Consider the following 13,964-nt stretch of genomic DNA (forward strand, 5'->3'; position numbering starts at 1 on the left):
TCTCTGCACAGCACACACAAAACCAAGAGTGTATGCATGTAAATATGTGCGTACACACTGCCTGTACACACACACTACGTACATATATAATCATATTAAAAATACATAACATACACATATGTTGAATGCATTGTAAGGATAACAATTTCCAGGGCGCTACTATATTTTCAGGAGCCAACTTATTGACAGTAACACTCACTTAGCACCGTGCTGAGCTGCACAGCCATGCCCAGCTCCTGAGACAGGCATTACAGGCTCAGACCAGAGTCAGCGACAGCAATTCTCCAGCCAGAATTAAGCAGGGGCTGCTCATAGATGCCCCCAAGATCTCTGAATCAAGGAAATACTGCTTATAAACAAGCTTCTTTGGGGGCCTTGCTGAAATATCTGCCCCACCTCCCTTCACCCAGCGCATCTGTGCAAATAAATACGAGCCACTTCAAGCAACGGCCGTCCCTTCTGCATGAGGCAGGGGCTCGTGCCTAATCAGTAACAGTGAGAAGGCTGTGCATGCCACAGCCCCTTGTTTAAACATCTGCTGTCCCTAATAGGAACGGCAAAGTACAGCACACGCCGATTCCTGACATGGATGGCGATGGATGAATCTTAAAAATGCATTTCATCATCTGCACGAGGGAAGGATTTCACCACAGCCAGTTGGTCCCATCACTAGCACAACATCCACCGTCTCAGATTATGTGACGCTGCAGCCAGGGACTTCAAAAAGGACAGGATTATAGTCTAATTGGATTTCTGGTCTCAATTAGGGCAGAAGGGAAACCAAATGCAAAGCTGACAGGGAAAGCTTCAAACATCTGTAACAACAAGTGGCTAATTTACAACGTACCCACCTAGGAGCATGCAAGCAGGATGCAAACCTCCCTCTCGAGGTGACCAGGGACTCACCTGCTCCTAAATGAGCCTGCGGATACTTCAGATCAATAAGGACCAAATATAATCAAATTTCACCTCCCTTCCCCGCAGCATCGCGGTGATGGGGATGGTACCCGGAGGAGCGGGTTCAGCAGGTGATCTCTGACTCCTTCCTCCTTCCAGACGCGGGCTCGACTGCAGGAGACAAGTGGGATTGAAGGGGGCAGCACCCCTGCAGCTCGTTTGAGAAACCTCAGGAAACTCAAATCGGTTTCACCTTGAAATCAAACAGAGATTAGGGCCTAACAAGCAGCTAAAGCAAAGTAATGGCCTGGGCCACATGTTGCAGATCAGATGCCATGTGAGGCTAATTATTGCAGCCCAAAGGTTAGAATGGCTGCTCAAGCATTTCCACATGGGCTTTGAGAGCCAGCTCTGGAAGCACCAAAAAAATAACTGAGTGAGTCAGTACAGAGGTACCAACAGCTGATGGCCAGTGCTCCTGCTGCGCTGCGGGGAGAGGCAAAGCCGGAGCAGGGGGGAGCCGAGGCAGCCCCTGCGACCGATGCAGCTACTGGTGTGGCCGTGCCATCCTGTGCCTCCCCAGCACTGTCCATCAAAGGACCCCAGAGACCTTAGGCTAAAGCCGGGCTCATCCTGCTTCTTTGTATTGCTATGGCAAAGCAGCGCTGGCAGCAACCCCAGCTGCTGCGTGCACAAGGCTCGTACCCCAATCCCTCCTCCCTATCCTCCCAGCACAGGAGGCGGGAGGAGATGAGACTGGGACATGTCCCAGATCACCCAGTTAACTGGCACTGGCCTCTGCCAACGAAAACGCCGGTGATGGCATCCCCATCTCTTGCTGCTGAGAGCCAAAGGGCTTCCTTACAGTCGCTACAATCCAACGGCAACCTATAGCTTTCAAAACCCGTGCTCCTGGGAAATAAACCCTGGGAATAGCCACGCTTCACGCTCCGACTCTCCCTCTGCTGGCTGCTGGACCGTGGCCACTGCCCACCCCTCGCTCCTGGCCGGGACCCCCGCGACAGCCGAGCCGGGAGCGGAGCCGCTTTCCCGTGCACCCGACAGCCGGCCCGCGTGAGCACGAGGATGGGTCTGCTCCATCGGTCCCGCTCTGGGCTCTTCAAACGCAAAAGCGTCCCCGCAGCAATGTACGGCAGCTCTCCCCTCCTCGATCTCCGAAGGGCATCGTGCCGGGGGACGAGCCCGCTTGTCCTTCCCACGGGAAGGGGCTCCGGGAGCCTGGCACTCACTCTGCCAGCACTGAAGCCTTCCCCTCTGCGAGAGCAAGAGGTTTGCATAGCATTAACGTTTCCCTTCAGGGCTCCAGATTAGATTGTTTAACTATATCTTGCCAGCTGATAGAAAATTTGGGTTTGCATGCATTTCACGGCATGTTTACATACCCGTAGGGCTAAATTCCACTTTGTGAACGCGCCATAGATGATGCAGTAACCCCAGTGGCTCCATATAATCCCACTCCTACTCTAGCATCACAAGACTAAGGGAGGGAGCAGAAAGTACATTAATGTTTGGGGTGACAAACTCCTCCATCCCACTGCATACTGTGCTGATGCAATGGAAAAATGCATGATGCACCGTTTTTTCCCCCAAAAAAAGGCCTGTTTCTCGCTGAGCCATTCACCAGCACCCTCCGAGCCACCAGGCTCCGGTGCTGTGGCCAAGGTCCTGCAAAGCATACCGGGGCTGCAACCGGGGTGCACGGGCTCCGTGCCGCCGCAGCGGAGGGGACCGCAGCCGCGGCACGCCGCGCAACCGCGTCTTATTTATGAGACAGGTTCTCATGATCGGCTGCAGCCACGGAGGAACTCCCAGCAATTTCCACCCTCAGTAGACACAGGTTTTCAGCACCGGCTATTTTTGCTGCCCACAAGTATTTTCATTCAGCTGGTTCAAAATCAGGGCTGTAAATGTAGCAGGCTGGATGCTGAGTGGGTGCGAGCAGCTCTTGCTCCATCTAAGTCCAAGGGAGATGCTGCCATTCTCACCCACACAGCATGAGATTATTGCTTGGCCCCTTTCCAGAGGGGCTTCCAAGCTGGTTTTTCCTTTCTGCTGAGCAATCTGGAATTTGACTTTCCTCTGCTGTGCGTTTTCCTCAGCGGTAGACGTGGGGACTGAGGGTTCGGCACAACGTTTTTAATGCTGCTGCTCAAGAAGGGCTGGAAGCAAGCCTTGGTTTTTGGAGCGCATCAGCAGTAGGATTGGGAAATGAACCCCTGGCGGTCACCAGTGCTCTCTCCTATATCGAGGCAAAAAATTAAATGAAATCTCACAGAGATGGCACAAACAGCAAACCAAGTGGAAAGAACAAATGCTTAAGAGAAAAAATAAAACAAACCACAAGAGCTGCAAGCAAAGTGGTTATAGAAAATGCATGCAGTTTAAGTGTGTGATTCAGAGAGTCTTGTCTGAGTGTCAGAGGTTCAATACTATTGCCTCCAATTTAAATCATTTTTAAAAGAAGTGCAAAAGAAAGGTGATGAAAGGGCCCTAACGTTGTTCCCTGGTCGGAAAAACACAGCCCACTTGTGCACTGTGGTAAAGTTTTGCATTTTGGCTAGACATCGCGTGCAGGGCTGTGCTGGAGCCTTTGCTTATTTTTAAAAGTTGAAGTCACCAGTGATCCACGGAGGGAGAAAATGCTTTTGCCTTTGAGGAAGATGCTGTAGAAGCAGCATCTTCCAGAGGAAGGGAGCACAGCCACTCCTGGGGGGTCCGAGGGGGCCATCACACTCATGCGTGCCTCCCGGTCCAACAGCGCATGGGTGAAGACCAGACCTTGGACTGCCACCTCCTCCCGCTCGCTGCCTAAGGCCTGCCATAGATCATAGGATGCTTTGGGTTGGAAGGGACCTTCAAAGATCATCTAGTCTAACCCTCCCTGGGCAGGGACATCTTTCACTAGACCAGGTTGCTCAAAGCCCCGACCTTGAGCACTTCCAATGATGGGGCATCCACAACTTCTCTGGGCAACCTGTTCCAGTGTCTCAGCACCCTTGTGAAAAATTTCTTCCTTATATCCCATCTAAATCAAATCATAACCACACTCCTCTCCCCACTCCCACTTTGGAGCGGTACTCGAGGACATCAGAACTGCTCGCAAGCGGGTAGTGGCAGACAGAGGGTTCCCTCTCCATCAGCCACACCGCTGCAGGGACCGAAACACATGCGTGCTGGGATGGGGATGCACGGCCACATGCCGTAGCATTCACAGCACCCTCAGTTTGGGTAGCATCACTCAGCAGCAAAGCTATCCCCATCCCTGCGGGTGCAGGATCCGAGCGACCCCGATCCTCACCCCCAGAGGCACAGGCAGCAGGTTTTGACATACCCGCCCTGGCTCCCAGCCTCGCCTGGGGTTCCTGGTAGGGAAGGCTGAACCCTTCGTGTTTTCCAAGATAAATACGCTGGGCTTTAGGCAGTTTACTCTATGGAGGCCTTTTGCTGTGGCCCATCTGCTCCGACCAAAAGCTGGAAGTGCCGCGGCACAACACGCCAGCCCGCCGGGAGCAAGCAGCGCATCAGCCTTGGAAGCGTGGTCCTCCCCGAGGTCCGGGTCCACGCCGGCACCCTCCCCGTGGGGAGATGATGGAGAGGTGGCCCGCTGCAGGATCCGGCCCACGCGGTTGGAATCACCGGGGTTCGCCTTGCAAGACCTGAGGTCCCGCATCCAGCCCCTGCAGTCCTCAGTGCAGCCTGTTCTCCAGACAGCACAGTGCCGCAGCGATGCAGAACCCCATCGCCCTCCAAAAAGGATGGAAAAGCCGGGCACGGGCATCCACGGACAGCACTGGATGGCTGGAAACAGCCACTTCACTCACGGAAACTGCTTTGCACTCACATTTTTAAAAAAACTGGGGGGAGAGGAAACAAAATATAATTTTTTTCTGCATTATTCATGCACCTAGACATTTCATGCACCAAGCTGGGGTTGATAACCTCACCTGAGCACGGAGCACTCCTGTCCCTGCATTGCATCTTAGATTTTAAGCTCAGCATGAGCTATTATTATCATCCATCTCCTTTGTAACCCAGGCCAGAGACTTTCGCTGCTGTATCAAAACAATAACTTCTGGGTAAGCCTGCCAAACTACTTCTATGTGGATGTTCTCTCTGTATTTTAAAGGAGAAAAATGCATAATGAACACCCTTTCATTACAGCAGCCTTGTGGATTTGGGGTGTCCATGTGCGTGTATGGACTTGTACTGAAAGATAAGTTTAACAATCGTGTGATTTTTTCTATTTTTTTTTTTTTTAACTCCCCTCCTGCTTATGCAGTGAGTTACTAATATCCTGATTGGAACCAGATTTGCATGAATTAGAAGTCGAAATTGGAGCAGCAACTGCTGTGCAGAGGATGTAAAGGGAATAAAATGAATGGGGTATTAACCTTCAACCACTGAATATTAATCAGTGTTTCACAAAAAAGAAAATACAGAGGCTGCCACACTAAATATTTTTAGCATTTATTGACGGGCTTGATTTCCTCTCTCTTTTAGACCTTTTGCTTCCAATCACGGACCATAAAAAATCACATAGAAGATGGGGAGGGCCAAAGAGGGGGAGGGGGTGAAGAAAAAAATAAAGATCATCCATTTTCTTAAATGCTGGGTGATATTTGTGAGTTATAGAACACAGAAACCCACCTAACCAACAGAGTACTTTATCCCACAACTGATCGGTTCAAAGGCTCATTTCTCCAAGTCCCAAACCAAACAGAAATCTACCCTGAAGTACAGCGAAGCCTTCGGAAATGAATGCACGATAAAGAAATAAACTTCTTAAAAGCTAAACTTCCCGTGTGCTGAAAGGTAAAATGCAGTTGAAAATCAGCCTAATAAAAGAATCAGCTCGTTAAACGAAGACTTTTTCTTTTTTTTTTTTCCCAGTGTGCTCCAGTGCAGTTCATAAAATAGCTCCATGGAAAACAAAATATAAAAGCTTGCCGAAACGCTCCTTGAAACGGTGACATCTCCATCGCGCTGGAAATGCTTTGGCCCGAGAGCAATAGCCAGAGCACGGCTGGATGCCGCGTCCCCCAGGTCCTTGGGGGACTCAGCTCTTCAACCGCCCGTAGGATAACGGCTAAATTGGGAATTTTATTGGCATTAGCAGCAACGGCCATGGTTCTCCTCGTGGTGTTACGGGGTGCCGGGGTGGGCTGGGCTGTGGGAAGGGTGGGCAGGTGGGTGCGATGGGTGTTGGGGGCGGCTGCTGGGACCGACGCCGGGAGCGGGGGCTCCTCGGGAGGTCGGGGTTCATCGGGCGGAAAGCGCAGCCCCTCTCGCCCCCCGGTGCGAAACAGCTGGCGGTGAAACCGCATCGCATCGTATTGACCAAACCATGTCATCCCAGCGCTTTCTCACAAACAACGTCTAAAATAACAAAAAAAACACAGAAGTGGAAAACTACAGAGCCTCTTCTTTTGCCATTTCTCCCCTGCAAAATTTGGCACCGGGGGATTTTAAAGCCAGATGTCCCTTGAAATCTCTTTTCAGCAGAGACAATTCCCTCCCTTCCAAACACTGCTGCCCTTCTCCTCAATGCACCTTTGCAAAACAGAATTCATTTGTTTTCATTAACTTCTTATCAAGTTACCTGGATTTGTTTCAATACTCAGAATGTATTAGAGAGAGGGGGGGAGAGAGAGAGAGAAAACAGTGGTAGGTTTTCAGGAAATAGCAAGTTCTTTTTCACTGAGATAGAAATCATTTGGCAAGCCACAGTGAAATACTTCTAGGTTCCAGAAGAAAGCAAGGGGGGGGAAAGCAAGCAAGGAAAGGGAAGATGCTAATGAACTGCAGAGGAGAGAAAAATAAAGTTTAAAAGAAAACAAAAACAAAAGAAAAAAAATAAAACACTAACGTTGTTCATACATCCACATCCAGCTGATCCATAGAGGGAAACTGCAGCATCTCTAAGTCACTAGATAAGGACCTACCCTCCTTTCTTGGGGAATGGTTAAGGGTAGGAGGCATTAAAGTCCCAGAAATAACCAGCATTTAGATCCTTTTTGCTAATAAATCCCTAGGCACCAGGTCAGCAAAAATTTTAGGGGCATGCTTCCCTTCTGCCTTAGTAAGATGAGAGCCCAGCAGGTATCTGGGTTGGTGTAAATAGCAATAAACATGCCTAACTTTAGCACACGCTTAAGTGCTTTCTTCTTAAATGGCAATAACTGTGTTGAAGTTGTGCTAGACTCTTTCATTTGGTGCTCTAAAATCTCGTAACATACCAAAAACCACTGGGTTTGCTTTAATTCCTGTCCTGCAGCTGAGCGTTAGACCAACACAACGAAGAATCGGGTCTGACTTAGGCAGGGATCAGCTGCCTCCAGTCCTGGGGTAGGGTAAATACCACAGTGTTTTTTCCCAGGAGAGGGCCAGGACATCCCAGCACCTCCTCAGTCATCTCCCAGCACTCCCAGTCAAGCACTAAGAAGCAACCTTGCATGTGCACGCACACCTTGGCTGATGTGTATTTTCCAGCTCTAAGCACATCGAAGTAGCAAAGCTGAGTTATTCCGTATTCTCAGGCCTTTAGTGCTCACTCGGCTTCTTTCCTGGGGAGGAAAGGAGGATTTTTTTGCTCTCTTTCTTTCTTTGCATTTTCTCGGAAACAAGGCTGCATTCTAATTAGTTTGCATTTACAGGCTGCATAATGGAAACGCGATCCCTCCTCTAACCTTTATCATCTGTTTCTTATCTTCAGAGCTGCACGGTCCCCTTAACTCTTAACGCACAGGGAGACATTTAAAAGCCCTTCTGCTCTGAGGAGAGCCACAGTCAAATGGGGAGAAGGAAGAGGCAGCAGTCCCAACCCACACGTGTATCGTGGGGGGAACGGGGACGCGGCTCTCTCCTCCCACCCCCGTTTCTGCTGGCACACCACCCCCGGGAGATGTACGGGAGGATGCTGGCTGCCGTGTTCACACGGGCTGCACGGCTGCACCACCGAAGGTACAACAGCACCTCGTGTTCATCCTCCCTCAGCATCTCTATACCGACCGTCGGTGGTGGCAGGACAGTGCGATGTGCCGCGGGGGCCACGAGGATGCTTCTGGATGGAGAGGCGGGGAACAGAAGACACCATCTATCAGACATGCTTTGAATTAATCTCCGCTCTGCCCAGACCTTCGCACCGGAGGCTAGAGCAGCACTAGGAACAGCACGCAAACGAGCACGAAAATGCAGCAGGAGGGAGCCTGCAAAGGCGCTCGGTCAACTCGCTTTGCAGTTGCTCACACTGGTCCGGCCGAAGCCGGCGGTAGCACTCCCAGAGCAGTTTGGCAAGTGATGAGCGTTTCTGCAGAGCTGAAAGTTTAATCGCTTGTTTAGATCTTAAATAAGCCACATGCCTGAAAAAAACATCTTTCTGCAGCAAGTGTCTTCGGTTAGACGTTTGTATATATAGCCCCTTTGAGCCGCACGTTAATTGTAGGTTGCTATAAAAAAGTTTTTTCCCCTTGCACATTTTAAATCTGTCAGTTTTGATTTCCATCACATGCTACTAATGCGAAACGTCCTGGGGACTCTCTCGGCGTGGAGCAGGGCTCATCCCGTGCCGTTCCTCCTGCGCTGGGAGGGGAGGAACGTCCTTTGAAGTCCTCCCGGTGATTCATGCCCGAGTCCTTCCTGTCCCCTCCCCAGGAGAGGTGTCCCCAGGCTGCCCTGACCTCCTCTCCTCTCCGACTCCGTGGCAGGCGCAGGGAAGATCGAGTGACCTCCCCAAATCCCAGGTCAAGGAGGAAAGCCTTCCTGCCCTGCTGAGCCTTTGGCAGCGCGGGGACCCAGTTCTTCCAGTTTTACACCAGGACCGGATTGGACTTAACTGTATGGGAAGACAACCTGTTTTCAGCCTTACAAATACTCCGTGGGGTTTTTTCATCTGGGAGGGATCTATTAGGATCTTTTTTAGCACGAAGTTCAGGGAGTTTCACCAGTGATTACAGTGGTGAGACAAACAAAAGCCTTATTTGTTGGCATCCACGAATCTCCATCCTGCATCTTGCTTTGATAATAGAAGAGTGCCAGCTGGATTATTTTTTTTCTGTTTCTCTTTCTTCTTTTTTTTTTAAACAGACTGTATTGCTTTCTAACCATTATCCTGTGCACGTGGTTCAGCCTTTTACAAAACAAAACAAAACAAAAAATCCCTAGGTGTGAGAAGATTAAAGATTTTGGGATCTGGACATTTTCAAATCAGAAACACATGTTTAAAATAAATCGGGCTGGCAGTCAGCCACCACTTTTAAAAGCCAAAGAGCCGTTGCATTAAAAGGATCCCCCGAAAGCCTGAAGAGAACAAGAGCATCAGCGGTTCCCTCCACCCCGCCGGCAGAGCCAGGGCCAGGACAGCTCCACGGGGTTTTATCGTGCATCTCCATGGTCTGCGCTGTCTCCTGGCCACATGAATGTCACAACCGTTTTTCAACCAGCCCTAGTGTTATCTATGTGCACACACTCTGTCCCTCCATCCCCAAAACTTCAGCATGCTCAATCTCCTCTGAGAAGACCTCAAAGCCCAACCTCTTTCCTGCATGGCCCAAATAGGCTCCCGCCAAGATCTCAAGGGGCAATTGCAAGGACAAAAGCTACAAAAGCCCCAGTCTCACCTGAATTCATCAGGCAAACAAGACAACCACCCTGCAAAGGACAAGGGAATGGCCAGAGCCCTCTCTGCTCCCATGAGCAAAAAACACATCCCTGCAGGGACATCAGGAAGAAGAAGCAGCCGAAGCTGAAGAAGAGCATTGCTGGATCCAAGTCTCCTGGATCAGCCAGGTAGCTGCAGTCAGGAGGAGATGGCTACAAGCTGCCTCTTCTACCTCTTCCCAGCTGCTTTCTGCCTCCAATCAAGGTTCCGACTAGCTCGTCTCCCAGCAAAGACCCAGACCATAAAGACATACATGCTAACCAAACAAGATCTCAAGTCCAGTCCTTAATTTAGGTCAAATATGCATCATCTCACCAGCAGCAACTGCTGTACAGTACTGGGGACCCTGAGCTATCTCGAATGTTGCTGGTGTGAGTGCTCACAGAACCTGGCATGGCTGAAATGTCTGCCCAGGAGGGTCCACCACAGCTGGGATGGAGCTGCAGACTGCCAGAGCATCCAAAATAACCGAGTTTCTTCCTACATGACAAGGTAGCTGCATTTCCAACCAACAGGAGAACATTCCAGAAAGAGTACCAGGCACTTTGCTCACCACCACCCAATTTTCTCACTCCTGGCATTTTCCTAGTTATTAACAGGAGAACCATCTAGAGCAGGACTCTGGGTTTTGGGGACCTAATTGGTGAGGAGAAAAAAAGAATGAACATAATTACCTCACCATGATGTTCAGAACCTGCTTTACACAGAATAATATTCTTCGTCCTACAGTTGTTTATAGGGTCTTTAACTCTTCCCTTTTTATAGGGGGGTTTCTGAAATCTATTTTATTAGGGGAAAAAGATTTGAGTGTATTAGGCAAAGTGCCAGTAGCCATGGTAACCTCGGATTTTTCCATCTTCATTACAAGTTCAAGTAAAACCTTCATATAAAATCTAAATGAAAGGGTACATTATAAGTCCATTTTGAAATGTTTGCCTGGAAGTAAAACTTTGGACTGCATCCTTTTTTCTCTGCTGAACATTCTGGTTCTATGCGGAACACATTTTTCAAGTCAGATTTTTGTTTTCTTTCAAATTTTATTCCGTTTGCTCATACAGGGTGGGTCGTCTAGTGGTTAGAGCAAGGCATCAAGGCAACTGGTTTCCAGTCTCAGTCTGTTCCTGATCGGTCAGGGAGTGTTCCCAATTTTATCCAGGTGACTTGGGCAAATCCTGTCAGCTCTAAAAATCCTTTTTTTTTTCCCCTTCCTTACCAATATAACAATGATGATAGTTACAGTCCTGAGGTTGCACCAGGATTCACTCATTAACGTTGAGAAAGAAGTTGCTCCCCAGAAGAGCAGCTCATCTCTTCCACTGCATTTTCTCCTGGGTCTGGAAGCCAGACTGAAAGGTTAAGGAGAGGTAGCTGCTAGAGGATGGCATGAATTGTCTGTTTTCTTTCCAAAGACTTGATTAGGAATTATGAAATTAGACTGCCTGGTGTAGATACTGACACAATGTTGTTCCAGGAGATACTCAACATACTTAGACAATCCTTTGGTGACACTTGAGCGGATTAATTCTTGCACTGTGTCATCTTAAAGTGCTCTGGTTTCATCCAGTCTTGGGAGGAGGCAAATTCTGCAGCTGCCTTTCATTTCTGGGCACCATCTCACCTGGGGTCAGAAAGCCCTGATCATTGCGAGGACTTCCTTCTCAAACAGTCCCTTCTAGTGTACGTTGCTGAGCTGCTTCTCTAAGGCTGAATCAGAAGGAGAAATCTCCTCTCCAGCCTCTGTCCCGTCCGTGCAATGCAGCCCACCCCTGGGGACCCTGTGGAGCACCTGGTACTTTGGTTTTCCCCAGGAGACCTTGTCCATGGCCTGTTCCCAAGGCTACAGAAACATATGGGCTGACGCACTGTATGCAAGGAGAATTTGTAGAAAAGCTCTGTGCTAATCCCCTCATATTTCAGCCCATAGATGGGTATCATTAATGGCTGGAGCTGGTTTGGGCTCAACCCCTGTGCCGTGGCTGCAGTGCATGTTGTCTCTGCATGGGCTGAGGGCGAGTCAAACTGGTATTTCAGTGCTTTGTCCTGGCTCTGGGCTAGCTGCAAAGCTGGCTGCAAATGCTGGGGGCACGACTTCTACCCGTTCATGCTAAAAACAGCACTTACCTTCACAAATAGGGTTTTATCGGAGCAGTCCCCTGGTCCATGCATTACATAGGGTGCAGCATCTGCTGACGGTGGGGCAACTTTTACCCTAAAGGACCACCACATGTGGCTCAGAGGGGCTGGAGCATGCTGGCACGGACGCCAGCAGTCGAGGTGAGCAGGAGGCATGCCATGCTACGTGCCAAGAGCTGCATACAGCAGACAGGGCAAAAGCAATCCCTCCTGCACTCCTCGCTGGGCAGGGACAGGGCACAACCCAGCCTTTAGTGCTTTTCATCCTTTCTAATGATGCTAGAAAACATTTTCCACATCTGCCGTTAGACTGAAAGGAGACCCTGCTCCTGTTGAATCTGATTTCCCTTCTGCTCTGTTACAGTGAAAACTACAACCTGCTGCCTCCTGGCCGTGCGCGTTTCGGGAAGGGGAGAAGGGGGGTTACGAACAGCGCAGGGGCTTTTTTCTTTTTTCGATACATCCTTCCTTCCGCTCTTCGCAATCAATTAGTGGGCAAAGACTTCCGAAAAGCTCTTTCCTCCCTAACCTTTCGCAGCCTGTTGCGATAATGACTCTGGAGAGCTCGACCTGGGCCTTTGCGTGGGGTTCGTTACCTTCCCGGGGCAGCGGAAGGTGACCTTCATCGCTCCCTCCTCTTCCTTTCCTACCCCTGCAGCTCGGATGGTCTCAGGGAGGAGGAGGAGGGGTTGAAGGTGCCTCACTCTGAGCAGATAGAGTTTCTCTCCAGTGTCATTTTTGCAATCAAAAGTCAGAGGGTGGTTCTAGAGACAACATAGACCCTGGGAGGTGGAGGGGGGCTGCCCTTAAAAATAACGATTATAATTATGCATACCTTGAATCAAGACATCAGGAGATGGAGGGAAAAGGGGCTTTCTGGTTTTAATTTGTAATTTCTTTCTCCCTCTCTCACGAGGCATGCTGCTTTCCAGAAACCAGGCTCCAAGCTGCTGCAGCTTCCCCCCAAAACACAGCTTACAGCTGAAGCAACTTATTTCGCCAGCCGTAGCGGGGTGGGGGGGGGCGGGTTCGGTCCCTCCGTGATGCAAACACACAGGTAGGATGTACTAGCAGAAGTTTTCCCTGGCACCTGCAGCAGCTTTCGCAGCCCGTCTGCCTGGGGACGGTGTATCGTGGGCTTTTCAAGCAACACCTTCTACGAAAGCATCCCTGCTCCACAGGGCAGCTTTGTGCTGGCTCCCACACAGGCGGGAAGGATGGGAAGGACCGCGGATATATCCTGGGACAAGCACATCCCACTCAGCATTTACACAAGGTCTTCTTCACAGCCCTGACAATACTTGCCAAATCTGGCAAGTGCCTCTCCCGGTGCACCACCGTCACAGCATCCCTCCTCCTCCGTTGCTCGCAATACCCGGCTCCGCAGAGCCACGGTCCTGCCGTGCCGCAGGTGACACTACACTGCTTTACTGACTCACGTCGCTGTCCCCAAAGAGGAAGCTTTCCAGCTCATTTTTCCTCCTGTCACCAGCAGGATAAATGAGGGAGCCACCTCCACCCCAGCGCTGCTGCCCACGGAGCAGCTGCACCTGGGGAGATACAGCAAACCCAGAAAACTAGCTGCTAAAACCCATGACTGGGACCGTGCAACCCACTAAATCCAACACTTTAAACATATCATCCTGATACAGTCACAACTGCAGTGATGCAGCTCCTTCTTCAAATGTAAAGTGACCCCCTGACGAGGAAAGAAAAAAAGGGGGCATTTTTTAAAGTTACTGCCAAATTCAGATAATGCAGGAGATGTTTTTCTCCCCGACCATCACCTGTACCAGCAGGGTGTGAGCAGCCACCTGTGCTTCAGCTCTTCCCTGGCTCAGCATCATCCCATTTGCCCCCCCCAGCACCCCGCACCCATTTGCTGCCTACTGCAAAGGCGCTGCACGTAATCACGACCGGCTCTCGCCCACTGACGGCACGTAATCGAAACCATCACATCCAAACCCAGCTGAGAGCAACTGGAACCACTTTGAGGCGAGAAGCCTATTACTGAGTTATAAACCTCTCCCATCCTCCGCAGGAGGCTTTCATAGGGCCAGCTAGAAAAAATAATAACTCAAACCCATGTGGTGAGAGGGAGAGAATACGGTGTCTCCAGGTAACAAGCATTTGCTTCTTTCGCTATTGTTCCAGCCATAAAATGGATTTATTAAAAAAATCCAGAATCTGATTTAATTTGAATTAAATGTGAATGTGCCCCTTTGCTCCCCACTGAGCGTTGCTTAATACTTTTTAA

The 13,964-nt window shown here is 50.0% G+C and overlaps 1 long non-coding RNA gene across 3 annotated transcripts in view; it reads right to left on the reverse strand.

Annotated features, from left to right (window-relative positions):
• LOC115341491 overlaps nt 1-13,964 on the reverse strand; it is a 29,113-nt gene that overhangs the window by 8,862 nt on the left and 6,287 nt on the right. Inside the window, exon 4 of one of the 3 annotated variants that reach the window (XR_003923423.2) lies at nt 907-1,150. The exons of the other annotated variants lie outside the window; for them this stretch is intronic. This is a non-coding gene — a long non-coding RNA (uncharacterized LOC115341491). The remainder of the gene's footprint in view (nt 1-906; nt 1,151-13,964) is intronic. 3 annotated transcript variants of the gene reach the window in all.

Source organism: Aquila chrysaetos, chromosome 5 (genome assembly GCF_900496995.4).
Source record: "Aquila chrysaetos chrysaetos chromosome 5, bAquChr1.4, whole genome shotgun sequence".
Taxonomy (NCBI): domain Eukaryota; kingdom Metazoa; phylum Chordata; class Aves; order Accipitriformes; family Accipitridae; genus Aquila; species Aquila chrysaetos.